Raw genomic sequence first — 22131 nt, forward strand, 5'->3', positions numbered from 1 at the left:
CCTCTCCCAATTCCCCAATAAAATCTTTAAAAAATAAATAAATAAAATAGATACATAAATTGTCATTATGATCCCCATTTCTCAGAGAGAAAACTGAGGCCTAGAAGGATAAAGGAAGTTGCCCAAGGACACAGAGTGTGTGAAGAGAGCTAGGATTTTAATCCAGACCTATTTGACTTCAGAGCTCAATCTCTTCATCAATGACTCTACATCTCCTGATTTAAATTTTTCTCAGTTTGGAATTGTGCTTGATTACCCTAGGTGTCTACCATGCTTTGTTCTGACCACTGGAAGTCTTCTACTAGCTTTTTTGTTTGTTTGTTTGTTTGTTTTTCTGATTTCATTTTGAAAATAATTTCTGACTGAGAGACTGATATTATAAGATAGTCTAGCCTGTTAACTAAGCATTTCATGAACTCAGGTTTTGAAAATAGCTATATTGACAATTTCCCTTCTTTTACTGTATATTTATGGCACTAGGTACCTTTTACATCCTAAAATGGAGTGGTTAGTGATTTAGTTAAATTGGAGTACCAGTTCCTTTCATTTCCCAATTTGAATGGGCTCCTGTGACCATCATGCTCAGAGAATTCTTGCTTCTGTGTAGTGGGGAATGGCTTGTAATTTGAGCCTCTCCGTCTCTAACCCTAAAGGTCATGACCCTGGGCTCCAACTTCTTTCTTCCTTTTTGCCCTTTCCTAAGAGCCAATCTAAGTGACTGGATAGAGGCTTTACTTTTCTTAGAGAGTTAAGGGGAACTCTCTGCACCTGTTTGACAGGCATGGTCAAGTTCTGAACATATCCCTTCCTGGCTGAGAAAGTACTTGTGCTCTATGAGGACGTTGAGTTGTTTTTCTTTTCAGACTTGAAAGAACTCACTTTCGGTTATTTGCAAAATTTCCATAAATGTCCACCTCAGAATCATAACAAGGCACTTCTAACATTTGTACGTACTTGCTAGGCTTTGAGAGTATGAAACATGATAAACAGTACCTGCTTCAAGAGGCACACCCTCCACTGCTAATGCAGGACAGAGAATCAGGGATGGATCCGGTAGTACTGGAGGGTTGGAGGATGTAGCCAGTAGCTAGGACTGGAGATGTCTTCACAGAAGGAGAACTGGTTTCAGGTCTTACAAGGGGAGAGGACTTAGCTGAGCAGAGAAGTGGCAGTGTATGTGTGGAACACTGCCTGGGGAAAGGTCCAGGGTAGAGAGAATAACAAGAGAATGGTTTGACTGAAGTAGAAAATGCTACTTTGGCTGCATATTCAAGTCACCTAGGGAGCTTTGAACACAACTCCCCTAAAGATTCTGATTGAACTGGGGTATAGCCTGTGCATCCAGACTTTTTAAGTTTCCCAGGTGATTTTAATGTGCAGCCATGGTTGAGGACCATTGCAATAGAATTTCCTTGCTGAGTATGGTCCTCGGACCAGCACAGCCAGCCCCACCTAGAAGCTTGTAAGAAATGCTGAATCTCAAGAATCAGAATTTGCCTTTTTACAAAATCCCAGGTGGCCCGTATGCACAGTAAAGTTTGATAAGCACTGCAGAAGAGAAAAAAAATGAGAAATACGGTCGAAGAAGGCAGTTTACGTAACCAGTGTTTTCTAGCCCTTGTGCAGGGCTAGGAATGAATTGCAGGTGGGCAGGGGTATTGCTTCCCCCTCCATTAGGGATGCTTTTTCTGTACTTTTCTGTACATGTTTTTAGAAAATTACACATCACCATCTTTTTTTTTTTTAATTGGGGAGTTGGGGGAGCAGAACAGTGTTGGGGAATTGGGGAAGGGGAACAGCCAAGTTGTTGTCCTTAAATCTAAGTTGTGGAGGGCACAGCAAACTCAGCTCCAAATCCAGTCATGCCGCTCAGTTCACGGTGCTGTGTTCAATTAGTTGCGGGTGGGCGTAGCCACCATCTCATGCGGGAGTCCCACTGGCAGCCTTGTTGTTAAGAGTGCACGCTCTATCCCCTGAGCCACCTGGGCAGCAGCTCAGCTCAAGGTGCCCAGTTCAGTCTTTAGTTGCGGGTGGGCGTAGCTCACCATCTCGAACTGCAACCTTGTTGTTAGGAGCACGTGCTCTCACCAACTGAGCCATCCTGCCACCTGTTGGCAACTCAGCAGCAGCTCAGCTCGGACGCAGCTCACTGGCCCATGTGGGAGTAGAACCAGTGACCCTGTTGCTCAGAGCTCACACTCTTGAGCAAGCTCTTAACTAACTGAGCCACTTAGCCGGCCTTTTTCTGTACTTCTTGTCATCACGTTGTCTGTATGTGCTCCACAAATATTCTCACATTTTCTCTGGGTGCTTTGAGGAAGCGCTAGCTAGCGTTGGACTTCACTTTGTCAGTAGCGGAGATCCCCTGAAGATTTTTGACCAAAATATGTTATGTGTACCACGTTGTGGTCTAGGAAGATTGTCTTGACAGAGGCACATAGAACGGACTGGGTGGGGGGTGTTTTAGACATGTGAAAGGACAGTTGCAATAATTCACACACAAGGTGAGAGAGACTAAGAGTAAAGAGCATGGCCGTGCTTAAGGATCAAAATGACACTTAAATAGCCATCCCCAAATCTTCAGGGCGAAGCCTGGAAGGAATTACAAAAGATTCCTCTGTACCTTTTTGGAGACACCTTGAACCTTTTTGTTTTGTTTTAGTTTATCCTTCTGTGGCATTCTCTCAAAGAGTCAGGAAAGTTCTGATGATTAAAATCTACTTGGCATAAATAAGGTCATAAACCTTCAGGCCTCACTCTGCAGGCTCTCCTAGTTCTTGGTGGGTGGGATCATCTGATTTGAGGGTTATTAGTGATTTCAAAGGAGTAAAGAAAACAATGATGGTCATCATTTGGTGAATAGGCAGGGAGAATTTCAGGAAACAGAGAGGTTAAAAGTCCAAGTATGAAAGGCTTACTGTTGTGAGGAACTCTGAACAATGCATTCTAGTTGGGACAACACTTATAGGGGAGCCTGTATATTCTCAGAGATTATTTTGTTTTGAACAAAAAGTTGAAATTAGTGGTATGCTAAATTGCTTATTCTTCAAGGCCAAGCTTAAGTTATCCCCTTCCATGAATTCTCTTGTCACCCCAGTTCAGTTTATTCTCTCTTTGTCTATTTCCTACATTCTCTTTAATGAGCCACTGAGTATTTTTTCAGTCTTATTTGAAAAGTATTATGTGATATACTTATTTTCTAATAACTCTTTTAAGGTTTATTTTATTTTTCTTATTAATGAATGTACCCTGTCTCCCTAAATAGAACATAAGTTCCTTGAGGACATGGACCATGTCTAGTTCTTTGTCCTGCCTGGGAATTTGTGACTTTATGAAACATCTGTTTTCAGAGGTGCTCATAATTGAATGAAAACAATTAAAAATAATTTGCCATATACTTTTTTGTTTTCTAAGTTTATTGGTTTTTCTTCTGGAAAAAACTGGAGGGGTAAAAGGAAGGCTGAATGAAGAGTCTTCAAAGAGTCTTTCACACTACAGTAAAAATGTAGTGTGTAGTTCAAACTACATTCTATAGTTAAAAATTAAGCCAAAACAATACGTCAGATAAATATTGGATTCTTTTTGAGTTTTCAGTGATTAATTTCAAACTTCAGTGATTAATTAAAAAAAATTATAGAAGTATAACTTCTGTTTTCCTAATCTTATTATATGGTATTTTCCTTTGTTGCTTTTCTCATCTTGCCATTTGGGTTTGCTCTCCTTTTTCTTTCTGTTTGGAAGTGATACCATTTGTTGGCCATGTTTGTAGTCAAGAATGTTACTAGTCATCTGGATGTGACCCACTAACACGTTTAAACTGTTCGATTGTATTTTATGGAAAATTTATTGAACTTAAATGCTTTAACAATGTTACTTAGTTTCAAATCATGACATGCTATTTTCATGACTTTTCTTGGAATTAAGAAACCTAGAGTTTGCCCAAATTCAAAAGGCATATTTATATTTTGAAACTTGGGACACTGAAAAATGGTCAGTGTCACCTAAACATTGGGGGGAAATGGGGAATTTTTAAAATTGTAGTCTGTCATGGTATTTGACATTATGGTAAAAGAAAATTGTATTACATGTAGAAAACCAGCTAGGCTTGACCTGAGAGTGAAACTTCTCTACCAAGATTAAATTTTAAAAAGTCTAAGATGGGGAAATCCTTTTAAAAGAATTCCTCAATGAATCAATCAGTAGTTTGTATTCTTAAAGAATTTTTTATGGTATCATAATGAACATTTATAACAGAACAAAAATAACCCATTTTCTAACATTAGCCTCTGTGCCTACAGAAGTCATAAAACTTGTTAATGCAGATGAGGCTGCCTTCTGTTGTGTGATGCTAATAGGAAATGGATCATTGCAGTTTATGGGGCACTTAGCCATTTTGGTTCATGATAAATGACTGACTTCAAGTGACATTCTTTTACTGATTTCCCACTATTCATCACCTGAAAGAATGGACCAAACATGAAGTTGATTTTGAAGTTGTCAAGAGCTTCACTGTGGTGTAAATCCATCATAAGCCAATGTTTTAATTGATGTAGGAAGAAATTGTATGGATGAAAACACTCATAAATGTTTTATGCTTCCATTTTCTTTTGTTCAAAAGCCAGTTTTGTAACTTCTTTATCCTGCTCAACTCGTGTTGCTTCTTCCCCTTCCCCTCCCCCTCTCCAAACATTCTCTTGTTTTGAAAACTCCTTAGATTTTATCTTTACAGATGCTTTGATGTAATTACATTGTTTTGTTCTATAAAATCAGCCCCAAATAAGCAGAAAGAATGGAACATATTTTCAACTGGTGTGACTACCCACATGCCCGGCATTGTACAAAACCAATATGGAAAACTTCTTTTACTGCTGTGTTCTTGCTGTTATCCTATTTTTCTCCTTTCTTATCATCTTTTCTTGAAATACTACCTCCTAGCACCCCCACCCCCACCCCCATCCCCAGAACACACACTGCTCCTGAGTAGGGATATAGCAGGCTGCCTATTTGAATAAAGTCACATTATCCTAGAATTGAGCTCCTGTTCTTAGAAAATGACTCACCAGTTTATTTTCAGGGATGTCTTCCTGGCACTGTAAGGGTTACACAAGATCTAGTCATTCCTAATACATGCCTAAAGGAAGTTTTAGCCTTTCCTGTGTTGTCTCCTTGTTTGGAATGTAGAGCCTGTGTTTAATTCAGTATGCAGGATGCTCTCCGTGTTGCTGGCATTTGATATTTGAAAAAGAAAACGTAAATGTTGTTGCAGATTGGGATAGAATCATTTAGTGTAACTGAGATAGTTTGCCATTTATTTCATTGGTTTTTAAAGTAATTTTGACCTCCCTTATTTATCTATGTGTGTTGTTGGGGTGAGGGTGACAACAGGTTATTTTGTTTGCTTTGTAGAACTTAATAGGAGGAAACGCATCCTTGGCTTTATTTGAGGTGCTGGTGTCCTGGAAGGGAAGCCGGCAAAACTCCCTCCCAGAGGCCTTCCTTTAACACAGAATGTCTTAGTTCCTAACAGATTCCCCAGAGAGCTCAACACCTCTTTTAACAAATGATATCCGTGATGTCTGATTGGAAAGAACAAAACATCTTTTTTTATAAAAAATCTGTTAAATGAGGAATCACTAGTCTTGAATACTTACATAGCTTGGTGCAAACCAATTACCAAATCTTTAAAATTACCAATTCTAATATGCTACATTAATCTATTAAGACTGTTGAAACATATCCATAATTTAATTTTTGGCCTGTTTTTGCATGTGTGGCCATTGGTGGCATAGAAGCTGGAGCTGGGAGTTTGCTGAAGGGAGGAGAACAGAGGAAGGGCGAGATAAGAGAAGGAAACTGGCAGAAGAGAGGCTGAGAGGACAGATGCCCTGGAGGCCATAAACTTTTGACAGCATTTACCACTTCTTGACTGGGGCATATTCAAGTGAACATTGATGGCTTTTTACTTTCTTCCTTCCTTTCCCCTTCTCTTCTCTCTCCCTCTCCCTCTCCCCCTCCCTTTCCCTCTCCCTCTCACTCTCTCACTCCCTCTCCTTCTCCCTCTCCCTCTCCCTCTCCCTCTCCCCTCCAAATATGGGTATAAATAAATTGAAAGTAAGAAAAGTAGATTAAGATCTAAGATGCACAGTCTTTCTAGGAGGGGGAGGTGGAAGATTGGAAGAAACATACCTCACCACCAAAAGGATGTTGTGAAGAATGAATTGTAGTATTATGCTTTTTTGAAGGAGGTGGGGGTTTTGTATTCATAGAGGTTTAATTGCCTTTTTTAATCTAGTTGCCAAGCCTTTTGAATGCAAATGTTCTTGAAGTCTAGGTCTTCACATGGATACCTTTAAGGTAAAACTTGAAGTGTGTATACTCATGCATTGCATTCTCACCCCCTGGGTGCAGTTACTGTTATCTATTAGACTTACACAGAAACTACTAAATGATCCCCCAGAATTAAACTAAAAGTAGAAAAAGAAGTTCCCAAATGGGAAATTATTGTTCTTTGGGAATTTTTTATTCTGAAATTTATTGGAAATAAATCCTTAGAAGGACTAAACTTCTAATAATTAAGCATAAATATAACATTTTCCACGGACTTTCAAATTGGTTTTGAAATTCTCACTAAAGAATAGGTTAGCTGTTAATGATTTTCTCACTTCACTTACTGATCCAAAGGTGTGATGTTGGTTTTACCCTGTAGGCTGTTACTTTGCTTCTTTGCACTTCAAAAAGATCTAAGATCACTGATTATGACTTTGCCACTTCCTGTCCTATTGTCCTTACAAAGGGGTTTTGTGGGTTTAGGACCTCACTGTAAAGAAACCAAAAATTCTTGATAGTTGATGTCTATTAAATTCAATACTTTTGCTTTTCATTTTAACCTGTTTAATTGTATAATTTATAAAGTAATACTTACTGGGATTTCAGAGTTCCTCTTCTGAGAGCTGAAATGCCTTTTGCCTCCGTTTTCTTTCATGAATTGATGAATCTGTGTAGTTGAGTAAGAAAGCCAATCAACCAGGAGCCCAGACTGTGTAGAGGAACAACCTGTCAGAAGGTGTTTCCATTTCTATGAAATTCTGTTGACCTACAACTCCCCACCCCAAAGGCATTATTAACACTGTGCCCCTCATAGAATTTGCTCTTCTTTTGATGTGGCAGTACTGACAGACCTTTCCTGCAGTTGTCATGCCTCTTCGGAGATATCATCTGTGAGTCACTATTGTGTTTAGGCTTGAGCTAGCAAACCAATGCATCTGGTTCTGAATTAGTGGAGTGTTTCACATCTTCATTAACTAAGCCCATATTATTGTTTTCCTGACTGTAGTAATTCTGTACTGCAAGTAATTGTCAGTCATATGGTTTTTGGTGGAGGAATACTTGAACTAATTTGGTAGGAGCATCAAGCAAACAAATCAAAGTTGATATTTCAGTTTTTGGTTTTTTGGACAATTGGACTACTTCACACTGACCTATTTTTTCAGCACTTCAGTATGTGAGGCACAGTAACCTACAGAGTAAATTTCAAGACAGTCTCTACCTCTCTTGAGTGTATTTTTCCAATAATATATTTTCATTTGGATTTAATAAAAAAATATATCTGACCTTTCTCTAGAACTCCATATACACACAAAGAATTGTCTGCTTTATATGTCGATTTGGATGTCTAATAGGTATGTCAAATATACTGTGTACAAAATGCAACCCTTGATTCCCCCACATAACCACTCCACCTATCTCATACCTGTTTTTTCTCCATTTCTTCCCCCTTTCAGATCATGACAATACCTGGTTGCTTAGATAAAAAACCTAGGAGTTTTTTTTCTTTCCCTGAACATATTCCCCATTCAGTCTGTCAGCAGGCTTATCTCCAGAAGTCCCCAATCTGTTCATGTCTTCCCACGTCCACTTTCCACTGTAGTTCCAACCATCAACTTCTCCCACTTGAATGACTGCAGTGGTCTTCTCCCTCCTAGAGCCTCTTCTCCATTCAGAGCCACAGTGACCCTTTAAGCTGAGATCAGATCCTCTCTGTCTTAAAACCCCAGGGCAACTTCCATCACTCTTGAAACAAAATCCAAATTCCTTGCCCTACAAGGCCCTGTATGGTCTGGTATCTGGCTAGCTCTGCTGTCTTATCTCCTATGATTTTCCTCTCACTTACTGACAGTCTTACTTTCCTCAAGCATCTCCAGCTTGTTCCCACCTCAGGGCCTTTACCTTAGCTCTTCTCTGTCCTGAAATGCTCTGTCTCCAGAGCTTCACTGGTTGACTTCTTCCTGTTGTTCAAGCCTTACCTAAAATGTCAACTCATCAGTGAGGCCTTCCCTGAATATCTCATCTGAATTATGGCTGTCCCTCCCTGCATTCCCCCGTCACTTCATCCCATTACCTATTTTATTTTATTCCTAGCAAAGATCACTATCTTTATAAAGTTCTTATTATTTACCAATTTATTTCAATTCACCATCTCTCTTAGAATGTAAGCTCAATGAAGGCAGGGACCCTGTCTGTCTTGGGACCCTTTGCTGATGTATCCCCAGTTTCTGTAACACTGTCTGGTATGTGCAGTAGGTGCTCACTAAATGTTTAAGGTTGAATTAGTGAATAAGAACAGTTAGCCCATGAAGAATATAAACCACTGAATCAGTATAGATTATGTTTTAATGAGAACATTTCTGCCAAATTTTCATGAAAATTAAGTGGCCCAAAGGCAAGAGAATGGACCTTTCTCTTCTGATTGTTCCATTAATTTGTGACCAGGCAAAAGATTGACAATTGTCGTCAGTTAGCTTTTGCTCTTGCAGCATCTGTATAAACTGGTTATCATTTATCAGTTGTGCATCTTTTATTTGCAACTTGTTGTGATGTTATATGCTTGAACAGCAGTACAAAGTGTACTCCTTGCAGATAAGAGTGTGAAATTGTAGGGACGCATTATAATGAGAACAGCTTGCACTGAACAGGCAGTAACCATGCATATGTCTCTCTCAAGAAAGAAAACATCAAATTCCAGACTGAGTGTAGTAAACAGCAGTTAATTTAACTGTAAAGATTGTGAATATATAATGATTTTCTAGGAATTGATGAATATTTAGATAATGAATACTTACATATTGATTTTGTGACTATAAATCTCTGCAAATCACATATAATGAATTGGATGTATGCCTATGATTAAGACAGAAAAGAGGAGAAAACCAAAAGATCTTTTTCTTTCCTTTGCTGTGGTTTAGTAATAAATGCCCATAGGCCACAGGCCATATACTTACCAAAATTAAAAGATATAAAGATGTTTTGTTTTGTTTTTGTTTCTAAAGCCACATCAGAATTCTTCTTAGTCTCTTCCAGTATTCCATTGTGTTATTTTCTGTCATTTGATGGATAATGTTTTCCTTTCCACTTTCTTAGGAAAAGTAGCACCTTCAAAGGTAAGAGCTTTTCTCACAGACTTTCTTGATAATTTTCCCAGTCCTCAACTGTGTTCTGTATGGTAGTGATTTTTCCCTTAGGAGTTTTGGGCACCTTTCCTTACACCTATTCCACTGGCAAACCCCCAAATACTGCCTTCTGCAATATTCTCTAACAATAGGAGCTTTTGTTAATATGCAGCAGTACATTAATCCTTTGACCAATTCCCCTGATAGGAAGAACCACCACCTTCACCTGTAGCCAGGTGTCCAGAGTTGGTATATTTGTGGTTGACTTTCAAGTCTGGCAGAATTAAGGTTCACAATGTCTCTGTTATTTAAATATAATTTTTTTTCATTGGGATTTGATTTTTGGCCTGGATGAAATCCTATTTTTTTTTAATTAGAGTGGAAGTCCTAGTACTCAGATTTTAATCAATACATAATAACAGTTTAACAGTGATTCTTTCTCATTAGATCATGGATAAATTGATCATGAATTGGGATCCTAAAGATTTCCAAATACCACCAATTCAGGAAGAGCGATCACCTATTGTTAAGGATGTCTTCCTTTTGCCTCTTCTGATCTACTCTGCACCCCTCTCTACCCGCCCTCTGTCTATGCTGGAGGCTGCCTGGGTCAAAAGCTCTTGTGCCCTCTGACTTCCACCAATGGCAGAGTCCCAGCAGGAGATCCAAGGGAGTGACAAGAGTGAGGTCAGGCTAATTATTCTCCTGGCTCCCTCCTTGTGGGTTTGCCTTGGGCTGCCTGTGCCCCTGGACTTAAGGTCATGGTGCTTCACTATAAGACTCTCCTTTTGGGTTCCTGTAATCAATTCTTCCTCTCATCACTTTTCCCCGAGGAGTGGTAACAATGCTGCTGCTACCAATCCCAAAGCATAGCAGTATCCTTGTAGTTCCCCTACGCTGTGTCTATGTCTTTACAAACAGTCCCTTTCAAATAAGTCTCCACAAATTTTCCTAATTTGAATGTACCGTCTGTTTCCTGTTGGAATCCTCTCTGATACAATGTTATCATTTCTTGGATTTTGGATACTCTCAACTATTTTTGACAAAGTATAGATATGACCTGGATCGGCAATGGAGTGGGCACAAAATAAAAGAAAAAATTACTGCCTTCTGGGGGACCTGTCATGTGAGATAGACAAGCTTCTCCTTTCCTTTATTCAGTATTCAATCAACATTTATTGAATAGCTACTGTAAACCGGACATGGTGTATGGGTCTCAGGTGACTACAAACGGGAGCACTATTTGGTTCCTGCCATTATATATCTTTATTTCAACTGTGTATTTACAGAAGATTCTACGTGTTCAGGTAATTATAATTCACAGTCCTGGGCCACGCAAAGATGAAGTCCCTCTCCCAGCCTCACACATGTGCCAGTATTAAACAATGGATTAATTAAGAGTATCAGCACCACCACCACCACCATTGTCATCAGTCCACGGGGAGCTCATTGTGAGCGCATGAGGAGTGTGGGCTTTGCCTTACTCATCTTTAGAGTGTTAGCATTACACAGTGCCATCCATGCTGGAGCCCTCAGGAGAGTTTCACCGTGTGATTTGTTTTGTTTTGTTGGGTCATACCACTAGTTTTGCAGACTTCTCTAATGCCCAGTTCCTGAACCTCTGTCATGGTTCTTTGCAGCCCTGGACTGAATAGGGAAATGTCAGCCTGATTGCTGTGTCCCTCCAGCCCATGATGCTGTAGACCCTCGTTAGTCTTCAGTAGTCTCCTGCCTTGAGAGCTTACTAAGAAAGCAGAAAATTGACAGCCTGTCTCATTGTGCCTGATGCCTGGTCTTGGCTTCTTCTGTTTTTAGTTCCCAGTGCCTGGTTCTGTACAGTGACCGCTGTGATTCTCAAGCGTGACTGTTTCCTGAGCCCATAATAGGACTTCTTTTGTGCTTTCATCTTTCTGGATGGGAATCTTGCAGTGTCAAGGAAATCCTTCTGAGCAGATGGAAGATTTCAGTTGAGCACAAATCTTCTTTTCTTTATGTTAGCCTTGGGTAAAACATATTCAGTGGGTGTACTTTAGGAGAAGAGGCTTATGGTTAAATAGATTCGGGCAATCGTCTTTAAAAAGTTTCTTCACTATAGGACATCTCTTAGGACTGGTGGCTATATTGGGGGAAAACCTACTTTGCATAGTTGAGTTGTATCCACTAGAATCTCAGCCTATAGTAACTTTTCCTTACATCACTCTTAATGCCTGCTAACCCTGAAGAGATGTTAAAGTCTTAAGAACAGAATTAGGCAGGTCAAGAAAGATGTGACACTTCCTATCCTGTGCTAGGGGTAGGAATGTGTGTGAGTGACCCTGTCCAGTTAGAAAGTCCTCCTGGTTATCTTTGACATCGTTGTGATGAAGTTTGGCAGCCCTGCACTTCATGCTCCTAGTGGGAGACATCATCAATCTACACAACAGCCACAATTCTCCATGATATTTCCAGGGGGTGAGGCTGGGACATCGTACCTTATGAGAACCAGTGTTGCAAGTGCCACGGGAGCAGCCAGAGGAAAATTCACTGCACCTTACTGAAAGACTAGGACTTGTTATTTAAAAGTTGTAATAAACCACACAAAGGTTTACTCTCTGGCCTCCTTTTCTTATCCTGTCTCCTGTTCCAACTATAGGTGAACTCCTTCTCCAAGTGCCTTTAAACTCTTTTTTTTCTTGACTTACCTTGCCCCTTCTCTGTGGGTGAGCAAAACACAATCTATTGCTGAATGGTTTCATCTAAACCAGAGTCTGGGAATATCTAGAGACATTTTTGGTCGTCACAGCTGGCAGAATGCTACTGGCAACAGTGGGTAGAGGATAGGGATGCTGCTAAACAGCCTACAATGCACAGGACTGCCCCCTCCTCCCATCCCAAATGAAAACTTATCCAGTCCCAAACGTCAATAGTTCTAAGGTTGAAAAACCTATTATAGACTCTAATCTGTCCAACAGAACTTTCTGTGATGAGGGAAATGTTCTATACAGTACTTATTACTATATGTGGCTATTGAGCATTTGATATGTGGCTAGTGCAACTGTGGAACTGAATTTTTAATTTTAAGTTAAATAGCTACACTAGAGTTAGAGGCTGCAATATTAGACAATGTAAATCTAGACCATAGGTCCCCTGTCCCTTCGCATAAAAGGTTGGTACCTGAGAGTGGGAGGGTCAGTGAGGGAACTTAGAGGAAGCTGCCCAGGGTGGATGCATTCACTGAAGGCAGTGCTGGCCTCCTATGGAGAAGAAAGAAGTTTTGGAAGGGGTCCCATCATCTAGAAGTTTATATGAAGCAGGGCCCAGAAAGCCCTGGGGTGCCTTGTATTGGAGATGAAACCCCATGTTTACTTCAAACTAGACAAAGAGTTGGATATATTGTCCAGGAGGAAGGAGAAGCTTAAGTTAGTAAATTAAAAGGAATAGATATAGAGAGAAGAGTTGACGTGGATAAAGTAAAGTGGTGGGGAAAGTACAGTAGATAAGTGTGGAAGGGGAAGAAGGCATAAGATGGGAGGAGGGCTGGAGGAAGAACGTGGCCGAGACCGGCGAAAGACATATTTCATGGAGGAAAATTAGTTATCTCCGCCTCCTCCTCCTTCTCCTCATTCCCTCTATTTAGTTTCACTGATTTTTTTTTTTCTGCACCCATGTGTATGCATCAGTCAGGGTCCCAGCAGGAAATACATGATATACTCAAATTGGGATGGTTTGAGGAGTTCATCAAGTGACTATGTACAAAGGTGTCAGCAGGAGGTAGAGCAGCACAGGGGCAGTGGTGCAGGACCTCAGGACTGGTGACAGGAGGGTGTGCTTCCTAACCCTAGGCCCACGGTGCTGGGGGCAGTGCACTACAGGAACCCTGCACTGGGGAGAACTGAGGACAGGGCTGCCTGGCAGGCGCTGTAATCTTCAGTGGAGGATTCACGCATCCACAGGAGGTCTGCCTGGTAGGAAAATATGACTTCACTCTCCCCCTCCTTTCAGTCTCCCTCCCTCCAGGTACTCCTACATGTGAAGCCCTTGAAAAAGGATTTAAAGTAGCCAATTAGCAATGCAAGCATTAGTTATCATTGACTTCTCTCACCAGAGCAAAATAAACAAAACAAAGTCCTTGGCAGGTACTTTGGAGGTATTCTGAGAACTGTGTTTTTATAACAGAGTGGGACAATACAAATATTTAATAGTTTCATGGAACTTTGTTTATTCTGAGTAGGTCAGAACAAGTCATTCTAATGTTTTAAATTGGCACGAACAGGCAGAACGGGCCTCTGTTTTTGCAGGTAGGTACTCCTCATTTGCAAATGAGCATATTTCCACAAATAAGCCATTGGAGGTAATCCTCAGCAAAATGATAAATTGTGCCCAGAGTGGCACCCACTCACCTGCCTACTAAATATTTCTTTACCTCTTTCAGGCTCATGGGCTACTCAACATGGGACTTTATTCTAAAGACATTATGCTGATCTAAATGCATCCTAATCCCCAGAGAGAGCTCAGCTGATAACATGTTAAGATGTCAAGCATGCAGAAGCATATGCATTTTCGCTGGCCACTTTCAATGGGAGAGAAGATTTTAATAGCCAAAGGAAGACATCTCTGTTAGAGTTTTAGTGACTGTGATAGAAACATGGGAGCCAGGTATATAATTGCCAAGCCAAAGTGTCTACCCTGCCAGCTTCAGAGCTGTTTTGGGGGCTTTAACATATATTGTATATTATGATAACAACAACAAAAATATGTTTTAGTAAGTACCAACTAAATGCCAATGTTATAAGCTCACTCATGTGACCTTACTTAATCTGTGAGAGAACACAGCAAGGAAAGTGGTATTATCAACATGTTGCAGAAGACGAGTCTCTGAGAAGTGAAACGTACACAAGGCTGTCCAGCTAATAAGAGGAGTACAAATCCACAGGCACAGAATCTCCTCTTTTTTACCCCAATGATATAGGATAGCTGTACCAGCAATGACCCAAGACAACAGAGCATTTCAGTCATTTGCTTTCAGTTTGTAGTTTTCTAATGTTATTATATATAATTATATAACAGATTGATGTGCCAACCAAAAGTGAAAAAGCATCTGGATTATAAACAATTTCTCCCTTTTATCTTTCCACTAAAACTCCAAAAAAAAGAAAGATAGAAAAAAGTTCTTTAAACTTGGATCTAAACCACATTTCTTAGAATTCTCTGAAATAATTGGCTTAGGCTTATGTACTCACCCAAAGCCAAACTGCTGTTATTGCCCCATCTTTTTGAAGAGTGAAACAATAGCAATGACTTCTTTGATTTCTCTTTTCCCTCACTACATACATATGGACTTTTTTTTCATAAACAGGAATTTTAATTTTTTAAATAAACAAAATAACCATTTGTCAATCTCTTGCTCATATTGGTATGGGAAATTTTTTTCCTCCTGACTAGCTAAAGCAGAAACATCAAGGGAATTTCTGCAGGAGTGATTACTGGCTACCTAGGAATTGTTTGTTTTGCCTGTTTGCCTGCTCTTTCTGCTCTGCTATCAGTGATTTTTCACCAAGGCAGCCTAGTTATTGTGGTTCAAACTCCAAGTTGCTATGGTAAAGGTGCTTCTATTCTCTCCCACACTTTCTTTATAACACTTGCTCTTTACACAACCCATTCTTAGAATCTCAGAAGTGACAGTGGTCTAAAAAGATTGGCATAATCCCTTGGGCTTTGTGAAAGCTTGGACACACACACTTGGAAAACCAGTAAACTTCTGGAGGCCAAAAAACGATTCTTTCATGAACCCCCAGAACCTGCTACAAAGCCTGTATGCACTTGGTAAGTGTCAAACAGAGGAAATATCAGCTCGATCAAGATGTCAGCAGGAACACCAAAGCAAAAATGCCAAGCCTGCTGAGGCCAGGGCACCCAATTTGTGAAATGGGGAAGAACCTATTACAGATTTATGACTGCTTAGTAGTCTCTAATTTCCTGTTTCATGGTTTGTATTCTGTGATGATTTTAGATCGGGATTGAAAATAGATCAGGGTCCAACTTTAAAGGGCCAGATAGTAAACATTTTAGGTGTTAGGCTAGCCATCTATGGTCTCTGTGGCAGCTCCTCAAGTCTGCCATTATAGCCTGAACGCAGATGTACACAATATGGAAATGAGGGAGCATGGCTGTCTTCCAAATGAAACTTTATTTACAAAAACAGGCTGCAGGCTGGATTTGGTCCAAGGGCCATGGTTTGCCCATTCCTGATTTTAGGCATTGAAATTTAACGAACTTTTAAAGCATATCAAAAAATAGTTTGTGGATGTTAACTAGACTTATTGTGGTGATCATTTTGCAATATGTACAAATATTGAATCACTAGATTATACACCTGAAGCTAACATAATGTTATATGTCAGTTACACCTCAATTTAAAAAGACAAAACAAGGGCCAGCGGAGTGGCACGTTGGTTGGGGGTTGGCTTGGGACACCTGCTCTGGAAGGCGGGCCCTGTTTTGGATCCCACACTGGAGCCAGTGGCACTGCGTCCTCTACAGCTAAGATGGTGAACAACAGCTCGACCTGGAGCTGGGCTGCCGTGAGTCCCCAGCGACGGCATAGGCTGCAATGAAGCTGCAGTGGGCTGCCATAAGCTACCATGAGTGGTTGGCAGCTGGCATGGGCGGCTGGCAGCCCACTGATCCCCCGTGAGCAGCCGTCCAGTGGCCAGCAAGCGACTGCCTCACCCAGGAGGAACGCAATGATGGTGTCAACATGGGCCGGTGAGACAGTGTCCTTCATGGCTGGACTGAAGAGCAGGGGGACGGCAACTTGTCTGTTCCCCTTCCCCGATTCCCCAATAAAATCTCTAAAAAACAAAACAAAACAAAATACTTTGTGATTCAGCTTCCTATCTTGAAACAAAATGACTATATTAAAAGTCTTTAAAAATAGACGTGGCTGCTATAAACATTAATGTATGTCAGTGGATTTGGCATGTGGGTAGAGGATACAGAGGTAGGGGTTACATTCAGTGAGATCTTCTGTTAATCTAACCATTAGTTTAAGATGCTGGTTATTAAGAGTTCACACCCGGGCCGGCCGAGTGGCGCATTGGTTAAGAGCTGGCTTGGGACGCCAGAGGGCCCCGGTTTGGATCCCACATATGAGGGCCAGTGACACTCGCCCGGGAAGAGCACAATGATGGTGCCAACTTGGGCCAGTGAAGCAACGTCCTCCACAACTAGACTGAAGAACAAAAGGACAGCAACTTGACAGTTCCCCTTCCCCCAAATCCCCAATAAAAACCTTTTAAAAAAAAAAGAGTTCACACCCTTTGGCCCAATAATTTTTCTTCTCGGAATATATTATAAGGAGTAATAAATAATGAAGGCAAATATTTATGTACAGATGTTTAACATAAGTCATTTTAAATAAAAATTTAGGAAACATTTACATGTTCAACATTAGAAGAATGGTTAGGTATATTATGATATATTCACATTAAAATATATATCCATTACCAGCCTCCCGCCACAATATTTTTGGAGTCCAGGGCTCCATTGAGGACAAATGGAGATTCATATAACATGTCTAATTATTTAAAAGTGTAAATAAAACTACCAAACTGTTAGAGAATGTTTCATCCTTCTACTTGGACAAATACAACCTACTAAATGACCAAGAAGGCCAAGTTTAAATTTAGAATTCTCAGACTCTGGAATTCCATGCTGGAATGTGGTGGCATGGGGAGTGCAGCCCCTTACTCCTCCCAGCTCTGTTTCAGTGCCACATCAAGAGAGACCTTACACATACATGTGAGGATACCCCACCCTCATATCCAAAGTCCACCAACATTCTAGGAACACTTGGCCATCCTTGGGCCTGGAGCGTTTAGTGCTGTACAATCAGCCCTCAGGGATGACCCTGGGAAAGAGGCCTAAGCAGGGCCTTTTGGTCATGGTATTTCAGGATTCCAAGTACTTTGAGAATGGTCTAGAATGATGGTACAGACTCGGTGTGGATACATCCTTCTTTCCCTGTGGACCCCTCCTCTCGTAGAGAGAGGTATAGCAAGAGGTGGCCCAGGGCAAAGCTGCTGTAAAATTCTGGGTCCTTGGCAAGGATGCCTGTGTCTGGTTTAAGGGCAGTATTGCCCATTACAATGTCTAGTAACAGGTTTTAAAAACATGAGAAATGTTTTAATATGATTTTATGTGAAAGAGGTTTAATAATAAGTATGCAGACTGACCTCAATTATGTGAAGAAAATATACACAAAAAGAACTGGAAGAGAAAAAGCAGAACTAGAAGGAAACATGCCGAAATGGTAAACGTAATTGTGTCTGAGTGCTGAGATTAGAGTGATTTATTTTAAAGTACTTGAATTTTTTCTCACCATATTTTCCACAATGAATGCGTATTACATTGATAATCAGGAGAAAAATAACATAAAACACCTAAAATTTTGACTAAGAGTGTTGATAAACGCAGCATAGTACTGCAATAATTGGTTTCCTTTATCACAGTTTTCAGGAGTCTGGAAAAGGTTAATTTTTACTCTACTTTAGGTCTTTAAAATAACATTTATTGACGTTCTTATGATGAAAGTCTTAACAATAAAGAACGTCTTAAAAATGTGTAGAGGAAGGCAGTGTGGAACAATGAGGGCAGATCTTGGTTTGAATCTCATCTTGACTGTCTACTAGCTGTGTGACATTGGGGCAATCTTTCAACTTCTCTGAACATCAAATTTGTTTGTTTTTTGGAAAATGGGGATAATAATAGCTACCTAATAAGATGCTTGTAGGGAGTCATGGTAACAGCACACGAAGAGGACTTGGTGTGCAGTAGGCCATCAGTATTACTTTCCTATCTCTACCAGTCCCTCCCCCGTTCAGAACAGAGGTCAAAGTGCTCTGTCTCTTGGGATGTTTGCACATTAATGGAAAATATAACATGTAAAGCATATAATGATCAGCAGAGAACAGTTTTCAAACAAAATCTAAGTGCAAAGAGTGGAACAAAGGTGGATGTATTTGTGGTTTGTGGACCATTGGCAATTCACTTTTTCTGAGTCTGGTGAGAGTTTCACCCAAATAAATGATGTTTAAGTGTGTGCGTTAGAATAAGTCAAACCAAAATGTTAAAATAACTCAAACCAGAAATTCCCAGATACTGTAACTGGAGTTTCCATGATCTTGGAAGCATGTTATCTGGATAGAAAGGCACACACCATAGACATATCTCTTCAAAATTCACTTAGAGGCTGAGGGCCGGCCGAGTGGATCAGTTGGTTAAGAGCTCACTCAAGAGTTTGAGCTCTGAGCAACAGCAGTTCAAGGCCTGGCCAGAGCTGAGCAGCCACTGAGCTGCCAAAAGGTGGCAAGATGGCTCAGCTAAAAAAGAAAAAAAAATTCACTTAGAGGCTGGGGGGAGGGGGGTAACTATTAATTTTACTTTAGAGTGAGTTCCCAGCTGCAGTCTGCTTATTGCAGTAAACCAGGGAAACATGTTTGTGATGAGCAAAAAGCAAACCACCTTTAGCTGCTGTGTTATTGAAGGCATCAGCAAAACTAGGGCATGAGCAATTTCCTTTTGTTCCAGTCTTTGTCCAAGTGATGGAAGAGAATGATCTGGCTCAAATTACAGAAAACCAGAAAAGGTACAATATATGTTTAGAATACTCTTAAAATTACAGGTGAAATTTCTCTCCCAGATCTTTTTGTCACTGCCAAATTGCAATGACACATTTCGATGGTGGCTGAAGAGATGAAATCAGAATTATTGGGCAGAACACTGCATGCTTTTGTGTTCTTGGGACTTTCTGAGTTTGCTCTCTCCTACGTTAACTGGCATTAACAACCACCTCTTGCTACTGGGCTCTTGTAAAAGATAGTAGGTAATGTTTTCAGAAGTTGTTTTAAGTTATTGAAAAGAAAGTTATCTATAGAAATACAAAGTTAAACTGCCATTACTGTTACCATTGCTTATTACTATGATTTTCTTAAAAAATTGATCTTGTTATTACTGTTTCTGAGCAACTAGATACAAGTTTATTGAGATAGGCACCTTCTTTCCTAATACATTTTTAAAATTCCCCTATCCCAAGTTACATAATATTTTAAAATAATTGAAAACTCATTATACAATAATTTTGTAATAGTAAAACAAATATCAGTTTATCAAGTGTTTTTCATGCAACTAAGAAGAATGATCTCCTACTTACATTCCTTCCAGCTCTGAAGTGAAAAACTATTGAGTTGATGTGAAGTCAGTTTTTCCTCTACTGTTTATATCTGGGTTACCTTGGTTAAGTCTCCAACCCCACTGATCTGTTACCTCATATCAAAAATGGGAATAAATTGTGTCCCACAGGATTGGTGTAAGGGTTAAATGTGAAAATAGCCATTTTAGAACTTATTGTAGTATGTAATAAGTACTCAAAAATTGTCTAGAAATTCTAAATCTGTTTGATCAGGCCACAGCTAAAGAAGGAAGTTAAGGCAAAGAAACAATAGTAGTAATGGACTAGTTCTTAAAGTCAAATGAAGACCCCATGGTTCATAGGGTGTCTTATAGGGTTTGTTGCTTTTGTTTTTTCCCCAGATATAGACAACATACTGACCTTAATCACGCTACCTTATCCTTTTTAGATTCTTATAATTATATGCCTCTTAAAAAGTAGACTAGAGAATTCCAATGAATTAATGTGACCTTGACAAGGCCCACATCTATGGATGGAAACCCAGTCATAATTGGTCTTTACCTTCCAATATCTAATATTTAGAAAACTCAAAATAATATAAATCTAATGAGTATGAAATTCAGATACTTTTTCTTACATATTCTCTTCTTTACCTTCATGAAGAGGGAGTAAGTGATAAGTAAACATGCCAATGTCAGAAACTTACTTCAAAAACAATTTGTGGGATGTGTCAAATTCAAATTATAGTGGTAACTCTTTTAACCTCATAGGAGTAACCAGGGCTGTCTATTCCATATATAAAACATGCTCACCAGATGCCCACAGACAGCACACTGAATAATTAGGCATTTCTCCTTCCAGGAGCTATTTATATTTTTTCCCAATATGTATTTGCCAATTGTTATTTAAAATGTACAGTTTAATAAGATAGTAAATAACCAATGATATATAAATTTAAAAAAAGATAGTTATTTTTTTTCTGTGAAAACAATATTAAACAATTTGGAAAGACTTTATAAGGATGAGTTGCCAAAAGCAATTCCTGTTGAAATAGGTGTGGTGAAAGTACTGTCAAAGATATTGATAGGAAGAATCATAAAAATCTACAAGTATTCTGAACTCATATTGTTTCATATATGTATTTAAATTCTTATTTTACTCTAAACAGATGGATACTATGGATACTGGAAATTATAGATAATGCATTATGGGTGTGGTTCATCAAAGGAGCTGCAAAGGCGTTGACTCACACCTAAAGCAAAATCCCTTGTCCTTCATTCAGAGATTAACAAATGAATTCACATTTATATGTTTCAAGTTAAATGTATACATGGATCTGTGTGTGTGTGTGTGTGTGTGTGTGTCCCCACTTTAATCAGTCAAGGTTCAATCAAGGAAACACAGTCACTATGAATATTATGAGAATAAGGAATTTATTTTAGGAATTAGAAATTACACAAATGTGGGAGGATCTGGGAAAATTAAGTTCTAAAAGGGAGAGTCAAGAGGCTTCATGGAGTCCCTAACCAGTCATTCTGAAACCCTGAAAACCTGGCTAAGCATGGTGTCTGTAGAAGCAGCACCTCACCTCATGGAGAGGTCTGTGGGAAGCTGCTGCCTCTGCGTAGCTGCGTCTGTGGAGCCACAGCCAGCAACTGGGGCAGGCCTGGAGTCACTTTTGGCCAGCAGTCAGGACGAAAAGCTAGATGTGGACACAGAGAGAGCAAGGACAAGTGGGGATCCACTTTGGCACCAGCGACAGCCTGTCATTGTTTCTGACTGCACAATATGCCAAGGGTAGTGACTGTTTCCTCACTTCCACCTTCCAGATTTCATACCAACCTCCTCCACATCTGCTAACTCTATAATCCAGAGCCACACAATGGAAGGGGGTTCTGGGAGGCATGTTTCCTCGGTTAACCAAGTTGGCAAAGCCAAGCCTCCACACCCACTTTAACTGCTTCTTCAGTTAACCAACCAGTCATGGATTCCAGTCATGCCAAATTAAGCAGGATTCTGCTGTTATCAACTGTCCCATTTACATTTAAGTGTGTTGATAAATGATGTTAGGAAATTATGTCTTAAGGCCCTATAATCTTATCTTGTATCTTCAGAATCAATAGATAAAAGTTGAATTATTAGATAGCTTTAGAGTTAGGGTAATTTATTGGATAGGATTTCCAGTTTTAGTTGCATAGAAAAGCTAGTATTTTTTCCCTCTTCTCTTAGGAAGCCCACAATGGCAACTAGGAAAACAAGCAATGGATTTTAAAAACCCCAACTTTGAGAAACCTAGAAGACACCTGAAACCCCAAACTATAATGCATGAGAAGGCACTGCCAAATACAGCAAAGGTAAAACTAGGGTGTGGGTAGATGCTTAGAGAGGACGACTGTGGCTGCAGATCTGAAGCAAAGCGGCAGAGCAGTTAGGTAGTGAGACACCCTTAGGGGCAAAACCAGTAATTCCTTGTTTGGAACAATGACAGTGGGTGTCCAAGCTGATGCAAGAGCTTCC

General features: G+C 39.9%; 1 protein-coding gene and 1 pseudogene across 1 annotated transcript in view; both read left to right on the forward strand.

The window, feature by feature from the left end:
• LOC109388842 (40S ribosomal protein SA pseudogene) overlaps positions 1-22131 on the forward strand; it is an 85365-nt pseudogene that overhangs the window by 61549 nt on the left and 1685 nt on the right.
• Positions 1-22131, forward strand: part of GREB1L (GREB1 like retinoic acid receptor coactivator) — a 243503-nt gene that overhangs the window by 37958 nt on the left and 183414 nt on the right. The window lies entirely within an intron of this gene.

The sequence above is a fragment of the Hipposideros armiger genome, unplaced genomic scaffold (genome assembly GCF_001890085.2).
Source record: "Hipposideros armiger isolate ML-2016 unplaced genomic scaffold, ASM189008v1 scaffold_209, whole genome shotgun sequence".
Classification (NCBI taxonomy): Eukaryota; Metazoa; Chordata; class Mammalia; order Chiroptera; family Hipposideridae; genus Hipposideros; species Hipposideros armiger.